Here is a 14,515-nt window from a genome sequence, read left to right on the forward strand (position 1 = left end):
ATCTCTCTGGAGATTTAGGGTTGACCAGGGCTATGTGGTAAGAATCGTTGAATGTTAGTGTCTAGAGGAATCTTTGAGACCCAGAGTGGAGATGAGTGTGTAAGATGAAGACACTTGGCCATGACCTCACAGCCATGTAGCTGCTGTGTCCTGGCCGTGGTAACACTCAGGAAATCCAGGCTCAGGAGCTCCCGCTGCTGCTCTGAGCAGTCACACTGCTTCCTGCTGGTCCATCAATGTCCTTGGCAAGTGACGTTGGACAGCGTCCCAGGACCTAAATGGTATCCCAGGGTCAGACCTACATGACAGGGGGGATCCATAGGTCTGATGGATATTACTCTGTGGCATCTTATCCAAGTGTATTTAAAAAAATAAAAGGGTTAGATTCGGTGACATGCATCTTTGGAGGAGATTCTGGAACTTGCTTCTTGCATTTTTGAATATTTATACTCTGCTTCACGAGCTCAGCTATAAAATCCAGGTCTGTCTTCTCTCATAGACCTCCTTTGTTGTAGATACAGAACTTGCTTCAAAGAAAAAAATATATGAATGGTCCATGCAGTAAATTCCCCCCATGGCCAAAGGAATGAACCAGTGGCTTTTTAGTAGACCCTCTGCTGGGCCATGCTTTGTGAGGTTCTCATCACTCTTCCAGGTAACTGGTCAAGGATGAAAAAGTCCTCCCCTTCCCTCCCTCCATCTCTCCTCCATTCTGCTGACCTCAGAATGGAAGGCTGCTCTGACCCAGCCAGGCATTCTCTGCTCACCAACCCCAAGCACTGTGTCTGTACCTTCCCCTTTTGAGACTTTCTCTGCAGTACATCCTCCTCCACTCCCCCATGCCCATGGCCTGGCCCTCTGTGAGATCTTCAGCCAGAAGTGGTGTCTCTCTAGAGGTGTATAATAAGACATGGTTCATGTGAAGGTCCCACACCACGAGAAAGAAAGAGGTGAGGGGGACAGGGCACTGCACTTGGAGTCAGAAGATGGGTTGGAAATCCTGATTTGGCCATGTATTCACTGAGCCAAGTTGCTTCATCTCCTTGGCTTCTCTGACCTGTTGCATGGAGCCAATTATACCTCTCTCACCCTGGCTTGCTGGGAAGCTAGATGTAAGGGGCAAGGCAGTGTGCAAAGGCTCCGGGCACAGAGCAGGTGATGAGGCCTGATGGGCTGGGGCCCACTGGCACTTCTTGCAAGAAGGAGAACAGAAGAGCCAGAGCCAGAGAGCTGAGCGGTTGCTGGAGCCCTGATGGGGCGGGACAGCCACTGAGGATTTCATGAGATGACCAGTCAGGTGCCTCCAATTCCCGGCGCCAGTGAGAGCCCGCCTCTGTACCCAGACGGTGCTAAGTATTTGTGAAGTGCAATTTGTCCCCACTGAGCATCTGTTTTGCTTCCCTCAGCACCAGCCCCTCAGGAAATTCCCAGCAGACCCTCTGTGTGTGCCGCAGAGTGAAGCCTCCCCAGCACGGCTGCAAACAGCCTTCCAGCAGGGGACTCTTTCTAAGCCTAAAATGGGCTTCATTTCAGTGCTTTTGTTAGCATTCTCCACAGGGGACGGAAGGGGACAGAGCTGGGTGGTGGGGATGGAGGAGGGGGCCAGGGCTCCCTGTGGAGGAGGTGCCGCTTGGTTCTGGGGTCCCTGGATACTGCAGCAGACAGTGCAAAACGAGCCTGCATCTGTCTGCCCGGGGTCTCCGAGGGGCCTTGCCTGCCAGTCCGCAGGCCGGCTCAGCACGTATTTCTCAATCAGCATCTCCGGTGCCCAGTGGGCTGGGCTGGTGGTGGGTGTCACGGTCATGTTGCCTCATGAACGGAAGGCTAGTAATCCTTGTGATGTGGAGATTCGGAATGGGCTGTGGGGTTCCTTCCTTTCACTCATTCTGTGCCCACATGTAGTCATTGAGCACCTATTCCCTGCCAGGCTTTGGGCCAGCCCCTGGGCACTCAGTGGTGGGCAGGAAACACCTGCCCTGACCCTTCCATCCCCTTTGCTGAGGCCCTGCTGTGTTTCTCACCTGGATTATGGCAAAGCAGAGCAAGCCCGTGATGAAACAGGCAGACCCCGGAACCAGACACCTGGGTTAGCTCTCAGCTCTGCCACTTCCCTGCCTGGTGACTTTGGGCAGGAAACTTTCCTTCTCTATGCCTCAGTGTTCTCATCTATAAGATGGGGATTATCATATTACCTAGATTATGCAGTTGTCATGGAGTTTGTTAGACTAGTGAGTGTAAAGCGCTTGGAGCAGGGCCCGGGACCTGGTAATTACATAATCGAATAGTAAGTAACGCCATCGTGCTACTTTTTGTGTCACTCTCTTCTAATCCATTCTATGCAACATGTCCTTTTGAACTTTCTAGAATGTAGGTCTGATTATGATAAAGTCATTCATGGATTTCCCCTTGGTTTAAAGTCTAAACTTTTGCATGACCATCAGACCCCTGCTTTTCTATCCCCACCCCCATCACATTTCCCAACTGCATCCCTACACCCACTCCTCTCCCCTCCCTGCATTACAGCCATCCAGGTGGCCTGCCATTTGCTCAACCTGCTATACTTTCTCATACCCTGCTCCATATGGGGACCTTTCCTCTTCCCTCCTTACCTCCTGGGAGACCTGCATGGGTCTGTCAAGAAGAGGTTCAGGTCTGCGTTTGAAGGTAGGAGCCCTCCCTGATTTCTCCTTCCCCAACCAAAGCCAGCCTTTCTCTTGCCTGCACCCCATCAACTCTGTCCACCCTGGCTCTGCTGCGTTGAGCAGTGTTTTGTAGTTGTCTGAGCAAACGTGTGTCTTCCATTGAACCCTGGCCATGCTGGCTTCCTCTCTGGGCTGGTATAAGTCGACCCTCAGCAAACGGTCGTTGAATGAATGAATAAACAAGGCACTTGATGAACACCTGTTAGACTAGAATGAAAGAAGCAGGAGATCTCATTTTATCTTTACAACCACCCCTAACCCAGATGGGGAAACACTCGAAGCTAGCTGGGACAGACCTGCCACCTTGGCAGTGTGAGTGACAGCTGGCCGGCCTCTGGGTGGACTGAAAGCAAGGCCCAGATCTTTCTGACCCCTGGGACGGTGCTGATTCTCCTCCCCCATTAGCACAAGTTCCTTTGCTGGGGCACAAAAACTGTATTTTCCAGAGATGCCCATCCCACTGTCTCCATGCCACACGCTCTTCTGCTGTGTGACCCTGCCCATCCCCCATCAGGAGGTGGACTCCTATCCTGCTTGCTTTGAATCTGGGCTGGGCTTGGCCTGCTTGACCAATAGGATGTGACAAAAGTGATGTACCAACGCTTCCAAGCATAGGCAACAAGAAGCCTTGCAGCTTCTGCCTGGCTTCCTCGGATGTGATGCACCCTCTGGGAAGCCAGTTGCCATGCTGTGAGGTGGCCAAGCCACATGGAGAGGCCACGTGTGGGTGATTTGGCGGACGGCCTCAGCTGAGCTCCCAGATGACAGCCCAGCCATGTGAGGGAGCCATCTGGGACATCCAAGCAGTCAAACCTTCAGATGACTTCAGCCCCAGAGGACATCTGACTGCAATCCCATCTGGGACCTGGGGTGGGAACTGCCCAGCTGAGCCCAGTCAATCCACAGGAACATGAGAGGTGATGATACATGCTTGTTTTCAGTCACCGAGCTTTGGGGTGGCGGTTAGATTAATGGAACATTGGACTCGGTGCTGACTGGAGGAGGACGAGGACATGACCGCTGAGCCCTGTCTCTGGGGACAACTCCAGAGGGCCTCTGGCCTTTGAGTTTTCAGGATGTGGAAGAAGGGACTAGGGGGTGGGACACCTTTGATCTCTAAGGCCCCCTTAGCCTCTGCAGACTGCCCTGGGGCAGAAGGTAGAGGGAGGGTTGGGATTACCTTAGGCTGTAGGAAATGACCACGATTCAAGTGCACAGATATAATGCTTTTGTCCGCATCCTGCCCCAGCTCATTCTCTGTCCAGTCCTCCAGGAAAATGGCCTAGATGCTTGAAACATGGCAGGAGGAAGGAAAATGGTGATGGAGCGCCCACTCTGTGCCAGGGGGCTGACCTCACTATTTTCTTGCCTTTCACAACAATTTGATAAAAGTGGGAGTGTTGGGCTTCCCTGGTGGCGCAGTGGTTGGGAGTCCGCCTGCCGATGCAGGGGACATGGGTTCGTGCCCCGGACGGGGAAGGTCCCACGTGCCACGGAGCGGCTGGGCCCGTGGGCCATGGCCGCTGAGCCTGCGCGTCCGGAGCCTGTGCTCTGCAACGGGAGAGGCCACAGTACAGCCGAGGAAACTGGGTCAGAAATGTTCAGTGGTGGGTCCACACAGCAAGCAAATCGTGAAGCTGACGAAGCCCAGGCCTGCATCTGTCCTGCTGATAATGTTGGGATGGTCTCGCGCGTGCTGGGAGGGTTCCCAGGTCCTCTCTTCAGTCCCGATCTGTTGGCCAGCGCCTGAAATCCCCTCACTGTTGCTTTGCCGCTTTGGCTTAAATCCTGGATCCTGCCAATGCTAATCCCTCTGGAAGGAAGATGCATTAAGATGTTATTAACCACTCACCGTGGTTGCAGTGAGGTCCAGTTTCTCCCCTGGGAGTCTGTTTTGATGGGAGGAAGTGTAGGGTGGGGGAACTGCCTGCAGGTGCGAAGAGAAGAGGTGGTACCAGAAGAGGGCTGTAGCCTGGGTCCCTCTCCATTCTTTGCAGATGGAGCCGATGGTGGGGTTGGAAAACAGAGAAGACAGATCCTTAGCCCTGGCATGGGACAAGCCCCACCCCCTGCCTGAGGTCGAGCTTCCGCACACCCAGGGGCAGCTCTAGAGAACATCTAAATCCCCAGCCGATGGCGTCCGCCCCTGGCACGGATGCGGGCACGTTCCTTCTCCTCATCAGCTTCCGCACGTTTGGCCAGCTTCCCTCCGGGGCTCCTGGGAGAGCTGTGTTTAGTTCTGGGCTCCAAACTCAAGTAGTGGCGTTAACCAACTGGCGCCAGGCCAGAGCGGGCAGCCAGGGTGTGTGGGGAGGGGCGCTGACCGTGGCAAAGCAGAGGCCCGGGTCTGTGGGGCGAGGAGGCCGGGGGGCTGGAGAGCCGGCCTCTACCATGAGAGTACCGGTCAGCTTGAGCGCGTCACTGCCCTTTGCCCAGTGATCTTAATAACCCTCAGCATGGGCCGTCCTGATGGGTAGTGAGCACGCTGCCACTGGAGGTGTCTGAGCAGAAGACCTGACTGCCCATGCGGCTCTGTGGAGTGGCCTGTCACAGAAGGAGAAGGGACCAGGAAACTGCAGGGGCCCCTTATAATGCTTGGTTCACAGGCTCTGAGAAGGAACAAGCCCAGCCTGGCCCAGCACGGTTTGCCACCTGGGTTAAAATGAGGGAATTAAGATATTCTGGCTGACCTGGTGCTCATGCCAGCCTCCCAGCTTTCCTCTACTCTGCCCCTTCGGTGTCTGACTTCTCTTGGGCAAGAGGCCTTGCTGCCCTTCCCTCCCTCCCTTTCCTCCTTCCTTCCATTCAGTCAACAAAAGTTTATTGAGTACCTACTAGGCTGGGCAATGTGTTAAGTCTTGGAGGACCCAGGGGTGAGCTAAATAAATGCAGTGGGGAGCCCCCGCAGGGTGGAAGGAGGGAGGGATGGATGGATTGTAGGGGGTGGAGGAAACTCTGAGAAGTCAGGGCAGTGTCCAGGTTGGAGATGATGGGGGTTGGGCAGGGAAGGTGGCAATGGGGCCAGGAAAAGTAGACGGATCCAAAGAGCAGGTAGTAGGAAGACTCGGCAAGCCTTGGCTGTGGCAGGTAGGCGAGGGAGAGGAAGGTGACGAAGGTGGACCCCTAGGTGGCTGGTTCGAGCACTGGGTGAGGGTGCTGGTCCTGGGGCACGGTACGGTAGGGCTGGCAAAGCTGCCCCCATACTTGAGTGAAGGCTTCTGCACCCGTGTTTCTTCCCGGGCAGCCCTAGGACCTGGGTCCAGCTGCTCTTGTACTCCTCCCAACAGCTCCCAGAGCCTTTTGCCAGCAAAACTTCCCAGGTGCCTGCCCTCCTTCCCGTGGTTCCTCTTCACCTCCTTGCAGAGCAGGGATGATCGACATACCCGCAGGCCAATGAGCTGCTTAGCTCCGCCTGCCACCCTAGGTTCTCCGCATCCCTACCCAGCTCTCTGCTGCTCCCCTCCCCCATGACCTCTCAGAGTGTCACAATATAAGAAGCAACTAGGGGCAATCGCGGGCCTGATTCCTACCTAGGGAGGGCCTGGGCCCAGCTGGGTCTTCTCACCGCATCCCGCGTCCCTGGATCCACCCCACCTGGCTGCCGGATGCCTTGAGGAGGCAGGGGAGTTTCAGGCTTCTGGGCCAGGGCCTTTGGCCTGTAAACATTCCTGCCCCATTTAGGGGATTGCCAGATGGGCTTGAGCTGCAGGGGGTGGGGGGAGGGGCTTTGGCTGGGCCTGCCTGTGCCACGTGGGGGATTTGGTGGTTCTCTGTCTCCAACTTAGCTCATTGTGAAGCTGCTCTGAAAAGCTCCTCTCCCCTGCAACCAGTCTACCTGAAGCCTAGTGCGCCCCCGGGTCCCCCTCCCTGTCTGAACAGGAACAGTGCACCCCTGGGTCCCCTCCCCTGTGTGCATGGGGCCAGTGTGACCCTGGGTCCCCTTCTCTGTGGGTGTGGGGCCAGTGTACCCCAGGTCTCCCTGTCTGTGTGAAGTCGGTGCTCTCCTCTCGCCTGAGACAAGGGAATCCTAGTCTCCGGGCTTGCTTAGTCATCCCCCAGAGTTTGGGCCTCAGTCTTCAATTTTGGAAACTGAAGATGATCGGGTTCATCTACCTACCTCACAGGGTGGGAATGGGGTGGCCTTGGCCTAGGACAACCTTTTAAATATTAAACTCAGTGTCACAAGATGTTTGGTATATTCACAGCCTCAAGAAGTCAAATGGGGCTCCTGAGCTATCTCAAATGGAATAATATTTATGCTAACAGCTCCCCTCCTTGAGGCTGTTTTATACGTGCTCTTTAATCATAACAGTGACCTTCTGAGTGTTATTGTATCCATTTACAAAACTGATGTCCAGAAAGGTGAGTGGCTGGGCTCATCATCTCCTGCTAAGGAAGTGGAGAGCTTGCCTGTGTTTTTATGGCTTAGGCCCCAGCTGGCTCTGGCTGGGCGGTCCTGCCTCTCTTTAGGATCACGGAGCACGAAAGAGTGATTTTTGGCCAGGACTGTTCTGTGCCTGGGCTCCTTCACTCTCCACCACAACCTCGTCTGTGTGGCTGGTCCCAGGTATCGTTCTCCTGTAATAGATGACGAGATAGATCAGAGAGGTAAATAAACTTTCCCGGGGCCACAGAGCAGCTGGGTGGTAGAACCAGGATCGGAAGCCAGGTTCTCTGAGTCCCTTTCAGGGGCTCATTCCATTCTGTGCCACTTCTAGCTAATAGCATAAAGCTTTCCATGTGGCCTTAACACCTGGTCCAGAGAACTAGTGTGGATGGACCGCGAGAGAAGAGGGCGGTGAGGGGTGAGGCAGGAGGCTGAGCTTCGAGGCCTGTCCTGTTACTGTGAACTTGGGCAATTCACCTCCACCCTCTGAGCCTCTACTTCCTTAGGTGTCAGTTGGGGACAGGAATCTGTGACCAGCTCTCCTTGAGGACAAAGACGTAGTGTGGGACCAGCTCTGCAGATGGGCAGGGGCAGATTTTCTTTCCTGCTGTGGAGCCCCTGCGTGGAGGTCAGCCTCGGCCAATGCCCCAGGGCCAAAGCCCTGCGTGGCCTGCAAGTAGCTAGGGCTTGGGGACAGGCAGGGAGCCAGGCTTGTGCCAGGTGGCAGGAGCGCTGTGCTCTTGGGGGCTCTGGGACAGCCACTCTCAGGCCTGGATGTGCCACTCACAGCACCCTGTCTCCCAGGCCTGCAGCTTGGGAAAGCAGTCTGGCCCTCGCCGAAGACCCCAGTCTCCAGTTTCTGGGAATCGGCTGCTCTCTGCAGCTTTCTTTCCCAGGGGCTGATGCCAAGCAGGCCCCGCCTCAGCCTCTGGAGGGCCTCCAGGCGTTCTGTGTTGAGCACTTCTCAGCAGCAGCCGGAAGACTGACTTCATGGGGACTGGAAGAGACCCAGCAACCGGCCTCTGTCTACTTCGCCCCAGCTGTAAAACGGGGTACATGGTTGGTGCTTCCAGATCCACACACAGGACTGGCTGCTCCTTGTCCTGTGGGACAGGCCGGAACTCCTCTCCACCAATGGCCAGCTAGCTGCCCCCAGGCAGGGAATCTGCACAGAGCTTTTAACTTTTAGGGAGCATTCCTGTGTGTTCTCTCAGTTCATGCTATGCAGACACTGGAGGGGATGCCCAGGAGCCAAGGTCACCTGCCTGCCTGGTACTGTGCAAGGCCTTGAGGAGGAACCCTTGAGAGACAGCGGGATTCCCGGTGCTGCAGCAGACCCGTGGCTGAAGCGCTGTCTGACCTGCCTCGCTCACATCACATCACATGGTGGAGGCCAGGGCGAGCCCTGGGCGTCTCCCGGGCTGGAGTGCTGGTTCCCACGAGGCCCTCCCTAGGTTATCCCTCAACTGGGCCCATTTAGGGAAGCGTGCCCTTCTCTTTTGCCCTGGATCATGGGGTGGTGACATTTTAAAATACTGTTAATAGCTGACATTTATCCAGTGACACGTGCAGGCAGTGCAGTGCACAGTTACGCAAATTATCTAATCTCGTCTGCACGCCAGCCCTTTGAGAGAGGCACGGTGATCACCCTCCCCGTCTTACCGGGGGAAATCTCATTTGTCTTCACGTCTGGCTCCCTCACTGGGGGCTTGGAGTTGCCTGGGCAGGCAGGGACCGCGCCTGGTTCCACTCTGTACTGCGGCCCCTGATGGGTGCTCCATGCTGGTCGACCAAACAAAGGGAGGATGAGGGAGTCTCTGGGACTCTGACCCTTCGCATTGGCCTAATTTGAGGACACTTGCTCTACTGTTATCATCTTAAATGAGAAAGTAGAACCTAAAGTGTGTGTGTGTGTGTGTGTGCGCATGTGTGTCTCTGCAGGGGGGTCATGGACACAGTGACATGTTGGTCATGAGTGTGAGCTCTGGGTCCTGCTAGTTTGGGGGGAATCCTAGTTCTGCATCTTTCCAGCTGTGTGATTTGGGGTGAGATGCCTAAATTCTCGAGGGCTAAGTTTCCTTTTCTGTAAAGAAGAGGGATAATAACAATATCTGTTTGACAGGGTGGTTGTGGGGATGAAATGAGTTATTACACATAAAGTACATAGTACAGCGCCTGCCCTAGTGAGCACTAGATAAGTGTTTGCTGTTGTAATTAGTGAACAGGGATGGAGGGAGCTGGATAGATGGATAGGTATGTCCTTAAGGGTGCGAGACGAACTGGCCTTGTAAAGCAGGAAGCAGTGCATTGTCTTCTTTCTGTGCACCTCGGCTCCATGGCCTCTCCCACAGCCCAGTGGGACACTCAAGGGCCGCTGAATTTTCCTGTTCCTTCGAGCAAGGTGTGTAGTGTATATTCGTTGAGAGGTGACACGAGGAGAAGGAGGCAGCAGCCATGAAGGGGACTTGTGACTGAGCTGAGGGACCAAGTGGCCCGGGTCACAGGGGATGTGTGGATGGCCTCATGGATGTCCACAGCCGAGCACCAGTGCAGGACAGCTGACCAGGTGCCTCCTCTGGACCCCTGTCCAAAGCCCCCATCCTAGCCTCATGGGAACCTTAGACCAGCCTTTTAGGAATGGTGAGATGGAGGGAGAAAAGTTCTGAGCCGACTGCATTGAAATCTGCATTTACTGAGGAGAAAACCTGAAGTGACTGAATTCACCCAGGACCGCTGACTGGGTTAGCACTTCTGCTGTCAGGGAAAATGGGACTCGGAAGAAGTGAACTGCACATGTAGAAAAATATCATGAAAATGATATTTTTTGCATACATGCCTATGTGGCTTATGAAATTCTTACCACGGCATGCATGTACATGTTTTCCGTCCTGTCTATAATTTCAAGATATGTGTACTTATGTGTTTATATATATAAAAATTGAAAGAAAAAATAAATCAGTGTATTGGTTATCTCTGGGTGAAGGGACTATGAGCTATTTAAAACATTTCCCTTAATAAACTCTACTGTATCTTTCTAATTTTCTCAAGTAAAAATGATCAAAAAGATAAAATAATTATATATCTGTATTCTTTCCTAGCTATGAACTATGTTCTTCGTGTCAGGGAAATTGGGCCAGTAGGTGATGTGTGCTGGGTAACAGCAAGGCTTTAGGCCAGGGTCTGTGTCACCAGAGAGTCCCCTCCATTCTCTGAGCATGCTTGATTGGGGTCATCTCATTGCCATATATGTCCACGTGCCACCAGAAGCCCATGAACCGTTTGTGTCAAATGTGAGAGTCGCCCCAGGGAAGGAGAGAGCCCTCACACCCCGCCCACAATGCCAGCTGTGCAGGATCCTTGTCTCCACTTTACAGGTTAGAACCGGAGACTTGGGGAGCCTGGGCATCTCTGCAGGGCCACACGGTCAGGAGCAGCAGAACCGGGGCTCAAGCCCAGGTCCTCGGACCTCCAGCCCCAGCGTGTCTCATGCCATGCCACCTCTGGCAGTCAGCAGAAGGTGCTCTGGGACGCACACCTTCAGTACCTGGTGGGGATTTACGGCTCAGAGAGAATAAAAGCTTAGAGGGTTTTGTGATTCGCTCAAGGTCACACAGCAAGGAGCAGAGCTGGAAGTACAACGGTGATGCTTCACACCAGAATATAGAAAGATGCTCAGAAAAGAGCTGGGATATGGGAGAAAGGGCAAAAGAAAGCAAAGCAATGTGAAGAAAGGAAAGAGACTACCAGTGCTTCCCCAAACAAAGAGCACAGTCCAGTGAGAGAGAGTGTGAGTGTGTGTGTGTGTGCGTGTGTGTGAGTGTGTGTTGTGTTAGGGGTGAGTGGGAATGGCGTTGCTGGCCCTGGGGGGCCAGGAGGTGAGAATGAGAGTTAGGGAGTGGGGCAGAGGGAAGGAAAAAAAGAAACAGATGGGAAACAATCCATGAAAGCCAAAAACTTCAAGTCAGACAAATGTTTATTTTATATAGTGTTGATAACAGGGGAAAAAATGCTTACGGAAACTCACAACTAGCACAGGCTAGCGCCAGCTCTTCAGACCCCAGTGGAAAGAGCTAGAAAGTGCCTCCCCGCAGCAGGCCAGGCCCAAACTCGGGTGCTTAAGGCCTGCCAGGACAGCTTACCTGAGGAGCCTGCTGCTGTAGGAAGTGTCCTGCAATTAGGGCCCAGGGCTAGAGGCCACAGCAAGTTAGAGCCGGCAGGCTGGGCCGCTTCTCGGAGCCCCGGGGTCCTTGTCTGTGAAATGGACATGGTCCTTCCTGCTCCGTCCACCTGTCGAAGCTGTTGGGAGGACTTCATTTCTGGCCCACATGGAATAACAGGCACTGGATCTAGCCTCCTGTCTGAAGAAAAAATAGAACATAAGAACCATGGTTTTCAAGACGGTGGGCATCAGGAAGCAAAGTGCTGTGATCTACGAGAGATGGGAGACAAGTGAGGTGAGCCCTGTGATTGTCCCCGGTTACCGGCCTGGAGTGAATCCCAGGCTGCAGCACAGGGAGCGAGGCCCAAGGAGCCTGGTGAACTCCCTGATCGGCGGGGATGGAGCCGAGGGTGCAGGGAGACTGCAGTTGATAGAGCTGCACCAGGTCCGCCTCCAGTACTGGCAGAGTTCTCATCAGCATATGCGTGTGAGGCAATTACCTGGGGAGGTGAGGGGAACACCCAGAGGGTTGTGGGGAATAGAGCATGGAGCTTACACAGGGATGACTATCGTTTCTGTTCCCACCCGCCAGCCTGGAAAACTCACAGCTCAGAAGGCATTGAGTTTACTACTCTAATGTCCCATCCGTATTCAGATATTTCTGCTAAGTCTCCGTATTCAAATATTTCTGCTAAGTCCAGAAAATATGTCCTTGTTTTCAGTCACTTTGTTTGACTCCTGTCCAAACTCAAGGCTCTCTTTGTATTTGGTTTTCATGGCTCTAAACAGAGCAGCTTCTCTGCCCCCTTCTCCCACCCCCTTATCTCTCCTGCTTTTGGCTTGATGAAGAATAGAATGTCCCACATTCAGGATTTGGTTGCCTTCTTTCTTGTGGTGGCAGAACTGGTTCCTCTCTCCTTGGTATCTGTTACACTAGAGGCTAGATCTAAAGGCTTCTCCAGATTCAGGTTCATTTCTTTTGCCAAGAACGCTTCACGGGTGGTGCTTGCTTTCTTATTTTCAAGGTAGTAACGCTCTGTAGTGATTTCCCAACCGGCTCATATTAGGATTGGTTGCTCACTTCAGCTGCTGATAAAGCAGTGCTCTGGCATGTTAACTACCCAGAGTTTTGCTTCTTTTCATCCCATACAAGAAAGCATGTTAGGATGCATGTAGGTTAGAATGGTGTTCGTCTATGAACAACCTTGAATCCACTCATTAAAAAAAAAATCTTTCCAGGGCTTCCCTGGAGGCGCAGTGGTTGAGAATCTGCCTGCCGATGCAGGGGACACGGGTTCGTGCCCCGGTCCGGGAGGATCCCACATGCCCGGGAGCGGCTGGGCCCGTGAGCCATGGCCGCTGAGTCTGCGTGTCCAGAGCCTGTGCTCCGCAACGGGAGAGGCCACAGCAGTGAGAGGCCCGCGTACCGCAAAAAAAAAAAAAAAAATCTTTCCAAACTTTGATCCTTTTTTCAACCTTAGCATGCATCACAAATGATGGTGAAGCGTGGCATGTCACAACCTTGAACCATTGAATTACCTGGTCCAAAAGGATTAAATGTGAGTTTCAAGGCTTTCACCTACGGGGCCTACAAAGTAGGGTGATCAGTTGTCTCAGTTTGCCTGGGACTAAGGGTTTTCAGTACTAAAGTTGGGAACGTTCTGGGCAAACTGAGTCAAACTAGCCACCCTACGACAATGTGCAGACTTGTCAGGTAACCGGGATTGTGAATAAGCCCCTGAGTACGTCAGAATTGCCAGGGCATTAGCTTGGCTCCTGTCTGGCCCCTTTTTATACCAGCTGAGAAATTGGTGGTTGTCTGGGCTTTCCAGTGATAGAGACCACAGTCTTTTCCTTGAGCTGGCACATTTCATTGGTAAGTTTGACTGTTAGAAAATTGGGCCTCCCTGTAAATCCCATGAACCACTTGTCAGTTGGAATTTTACCCTGCAGAGCCAAGCATATGATATTGATCAGCTAATCAGACCACTGAAGTCTGACCATGTACCCGCCAAGCAACCTCTCAGGTCGTTGCTGGTCATGACTTCATGTCCTCTCACCCTCCTTTCCCACCTGTGACCTCAGGACATAGTCCAGGTGCTGGTAGAGGAGGGTCGTTGGCTCCAGAACAGCTTAACTTGAGGTATGAGAGACTCCTATGCAGAGGAGATGGGCCTGCTCCCTCTTGCCTTCCAGAATCCAGGTCCTCAAGCATTTCCCCTCCCTGCCTCCAAGCCCTAGTGCAATGTGACCCCCATGCAGGGGAGAAATGTGCTATCAAAAGGGAGACCTTGTGTGTCTTCACACCCTCTCGAGTGGCTGGTAGGGGAAGGGAGTGCCCAGCTCCATCCATTAAGGATGAGCCAGCTATTCTAACCCACTTGAGAGGGTTTAAAAGTAGAGCCAAGAGTTTAACTTCAAGATGTGCTTTACCTCCCGAAATCAAATCATCTCATTTTCAGCACAGTTGTTGAACAGACATTCTCGTGGGGTTAATGCTGCAGCTTTTCCAGAAGCTCCTTGTATGGGATGGAGGTCAGGATTTTATAGGCTCAGAGGCATTTCCATCACCAGCTGGGTGATTGTCCTGGAGACTAACTGGCTCCATGTAAGATGTCTCTCCTGTCTGATCCCTGCTCAATGCCATCCTCTCTGTCTTCATTTCCTCTTTCCAGGATTCCCAGAAGAGCCCTTTAAATGTCCCTTGCTTCTAATCCTTCCCTAGGAAGCCTCTCCTTCCCTAAATGCCTATTTCATACTAATTGCCCACCCCCTCCCAATCCAGTTCCCCAGGCTGTTCCTCAAGGGCCTCTCTTTGGCCCCAAAGGTCTGACCAAACTCCCTCTCTCCAGGGCCTCCACCTTCCTTCTTCTGAGACTAGTGAGAGATTCTATCTGTTCCCACCTTGGTGTTGAATAAATAGCTCTTTCTAGGTCACCCTCCTGCAGGAAGCCTTCCTTGATTATCTTTATCCTCTTCATGGACTTCTCCTTTCTCTGGCCTCCAGTGTCGCACAGACCCATGGACCAGTTTCTCTTCCCCAGAAGATGTTTCTTTTCTCCCTGGCCAATTTGTAAGCCCCTGGAGGAGTGAGGCCAAAATGTCTGTGTCAGAGACAGTGAGTGCTCACCAAAGATCCCATGTCATCCCTTACATTTCCAGCCTCCCTGGCTGGAAAGTGGGGCCATGTGCCTAGTTCTAGACTGTGAGCAGAAGTGACATGTGTCACTTCCTGGCAGAGGCAGTTAAGAGCTGGCAGGAGTCCTC

The sequence above is a fragment of the Neophocaena asiaeorientalis genome, unplaced genomic scaffold (genome assembly GCF_003031525.2).
Source record: "Neophocaena asiaeorientalis asiaeorientalis breed wild unplaced genomic scaffold, Neophocaena_asiaeorientalis_V1.1 scaffold517, whole genome shotgun sequence".
In the NCBI taxonomy this organism is placed as follows: Eukaryota; Metazoa; Chordata; class Mammalia; order Artiodactyla; family Phocoenidae; genus Neophocaena; species Neophocaena asiaeorientalis.